We start from the raw sequence: 4,052 nt of genomic DNA, 5'->3' as shown, positions 1-4,052 counted from the left end.
TTCAGAAGTTTTCCATTCTTTAGAAGTTTGGTTATCAGAGTCTCGTCCAGAAGTACGAACTGAGAAAACATTGCAGCAGCAACATAAAGTCTCCTCATAAGCAGAAAGAACATTGCAACAACAATATTGACGTCTTTCAAAACTTCCAGTAACTTGTGTAGAAGCAGATTTATAGCATATAGTTCAGAAATTGATGATGTTGCATATCATATATTCAGAATCAAAACTGGTTGTTAAAGCTACACAATAACAAACCATTAAGGTACCAAAATTGTTCTCACACAAATATAATATTGTTATCATCAAAACTCAAGGTATAAATGCAAAACCAAATCTTGTTCTAACAATCTCCCCCTTTTTGATGATGACAAAACATGTATTTTGATGAACAGTTTTGTATATGGTATTCACAGAAGAATACATCTTACAGATGAGGATGGTATTGTTGAATGGTTCTAATTACCATTTATGGAAGGGAAAGATGAAAGACTTACTATTTATGAAGAAATTGAATTTACCAGTTTTTAGTTTCGCAAAGCCGGATTTTGTGTCTGATGAAGAATGAGAGTTTGAACATCAACATGTATGTGGTTTTACTCGATAATATGTAGAAGATAATGTTTATAATCTTATTTCTAATGAGACACATGCACAAAATTTGTGGGAGAAGATAGAGTCCTTGTATGCCTCTAAATTAGGTAATAGTAAATTTTTCTTGTTGAATAGCTTCATAAGTTTTAAGTATAAGGATGAGACTTCTATTTCAGATCATTTAGTGAATTTCAAGGGCTCCTTGATTATATGCCAAGAATGAGTATAAAATTTGATCATGAATTTTGGAGACACCACATCTCAACCCAAAACCTTAAGGTGTTAGATAAATGGGTCATTTCTCTTATAAATCCAACATTACACCAATTCATATGCAATATGGGACTTTAACAACTCACACCTTCACCCAACATTTTCCCTCACAAGTGTGAGTCCCCCACATCCTATAACAGAATCCAACATCGGATCCAGCTCTCGCTCCCCCCACCAAGCCGAATCAGGATCTGATACCGTTGTTAGGGTCAATTCAGAGGGTCAAGACGAGGGATCATTTTTACTTTGGGTTTTTTAAGAGTAACACATATCTTTGAGAGACACACCACATACTCTCCCAAAATCTTAAGGTGATATGTGTATGTGTCCTCTAACTTATAAAGTGCTCAACCTCCATTTTTTAAGTAAGATGGGAATTCCATGTCACACTTGTACATAACAATCTCTCTGTAAAGTGTGAGTCCATCAACTATGCTCCTCCTCAAGTGGAAGCTCTTTCATTCGCATACACTTGTATTGCCGTTGCAGGCACTAGAATGGAACATGTCGCCTGACCACCACGTTGTAAAAAAAACTTTCAACATAAGGGGCCCGTCCCTTAATTAAACCACCGACTCTAATACCACTGTTGGGTCATCATGAAGAGCATCCAGATTAGGTCAAGAGTAAAACACAAGTGAGAGAGATACCACATATTCACACAAAATCTTAAGGTGATAAGTGTATGGATCCTCTCACTTATAAAATGCTCAACCTTCACTTTTTTAAGTAATATGGGACTTCCAAATCACACTTGTACACAACAATCTCCTCCTCAAGTGTGAGTCTATCCACTATGATCCTCCTTAAGCGTAAGCTCTTTCATCCATATACACTTGTACCGCCGTTAAAGGCACTACAATGAAACACGCCTCCTAACCACCATATTGTCAGAAAGACTTTTGATACAAGGAGCCGGTCCCTTAGTTGAACGAGGCTATGATACCACTGTTCGGTCATCATGAAGAGCATCTGCATTGGGTCAAGAGCAACAAAAAAGTGAGAGAGACATCACATATTCATCAACATTATTCAATATATACAAATGTGCTTGAAGAACTGCATATCGAGCCATTGACTTAACATTTAAATCTTGAGTACTTCTACCTTCATATCTGCCATCATGAAGTGACTTTGGAATTCTTATAGAGTCTACTTCTAACAAATAGTTTCAATAAATGTCAACAAATTCTTTTGTGATGTACCTTTCAACGATCAAAGCTTCTGGAAGGTGATGATTCTTTGTATATAATTTAAAGATCTTCATATATAGTATAGCTCTATTGGATACATCCACCTTAAATAAACTGAACCACAAGAATATGATTTCCTTGGGCAGATGAATAGTTAAGTGAACCACAATGTCAAAAAATGATGGAGGAAAATACATCTCCATTTGACACAAGATTATCGCAACCTCATCTTCCGATTCATCTATTTTTTTATTTAGAATCAAGTATTTTATTACATATAATATTAAATACTAAGCACAATCTAGTTATAGTTACCCATGCATTTTTCGGTAAGATGTCACGGATAACCACATATAGAAGTTGTTGCATCAAGACATGATAATCATGAGATTTTAAGCCAATTAACTTGAGTTCTTTCATTGATACAAGACTCTTTATGTTTGATGAGTACTCTTGGGGAACTTTGATGTTTGATGAGTACTCTTAGAGTTTGCTTTGAATCCGAGTCACTGTATTTTACGTTTTATTATCATTTTTAATTGGTTTACGGTCACATGACGCCTTTCCCTTTTCCTTTTGTATTTTATTTTTTATTTGTATTACCCTCGGTTATAAAGTCCAACCGAGGGGTTATATCTTTTGCATCAATATTTTTAAATACCTTTTTATGCACTACTTATATTATTTATAATTATTAATTAATCTTTTTCCTCGGTTGTTACTAAAAACAGACGTGATACTTAATTTAAATGAACTCCCAGAATATGACGCTATATGGGGATTATATATATATATATATATATATATATATATATATATATATATATATATATATATATATATATAATATATATATATATATATATATATATATATATATATATATATATATATATATATATATATATATATATATATATATATATAATTTTTCATTGATATATTCCCTCAATGTTTCCTAAAAGTAGACGTGTTTTATCTTTTGCATGAATACTTCAGAGAACTAGACTCTAACTTTTCATTTACCTATCAAAACTTCACCTTTCATCTTCATTCTCTTCGAAAAACCCTAGGAAAATTAAAAAAAAACTCTTCCAACATCAACTCGAACATCATCTATTTTCAACGTCAACTCTTTCAACATCATCTCTTTCAAAACTCTTCGAATCTTCATCATCACATTTGAGGTACGTAATGTTCATATCTCATAGAAATAATCATCTATCACCATTGAAATGTTTTTTAAAATGATGTTAGAAATGTAGTTACCACTGAAATGTTGTTTGAAATGTAACACCACTGAAATGTTCATATAACTCAAACGGTTACTACTGAAATGTAATACCTCTGATATGTTTCATCATAACTTGTATTCTGATTGTGGTTTAGTTATTGTATTTCTTCTCTATGAGCGCGTGTATAACTTGAAATGTTGTTTTATTCCATATATTTTTCATTATAACTTATTGTGTATTTCGATTGTGGTTTAACTGTTATAGTCCGAACCAAGAAAAACAAGACATACGATAGCATGACTTTACTAAGAAAACTAATGTAAACCTTAGTTTATAAAGTTTTGTTTGCTACATTGTCATTAGAATCCATCTATTGTTGTTGTTTCTATGTTCTAGTTAAACACAAAAGACAAATGTGAAATATTTAGTTTAGTTGTTTTTTCAAAATGTTAATTACCTTAATATGACTAGCAAGGAATACATTGGTCCAGACTCAATTGGTAATATTTGTGCTTGCAGTTGATATATATATATTTCTATTTTTCTTAATTTACACAAGCATGGGTGATTCGACAAGTACCTCTCATACAACTTCTACTTCAACCTCTATTAATACAAAAAGTAAAAGAAAAGATAGAGGTGCCAAGATATGTACCAAGGTTAAAAAATCCCACATAAACGATGTTCGCTCCCCGGTTAATTTTAATCTGAGAACCGGAAAGGATTATGGGAAAATGCTGATGATTTTAAGGGTTACATG

Source organism: Lathyrus oleraceus, chromosome 2 (genome assembly GCF_024323335.1).
Source record: "Lathyrus oleraceus cultivar Zhongwan6 chromosome 2, CAAS_Psat_ZW6_1.0, whole genome shotgun sequence".
Lineage (NCBI taxonomy): Eukaryota > Viridiplantae > Streptophyta > Magnoliopsida > Fabales > Fabaceae > Lathyrus > Lathyrus oleraceus.
This window is presented reverse-complemented; position numbering follows the sequence as displayed.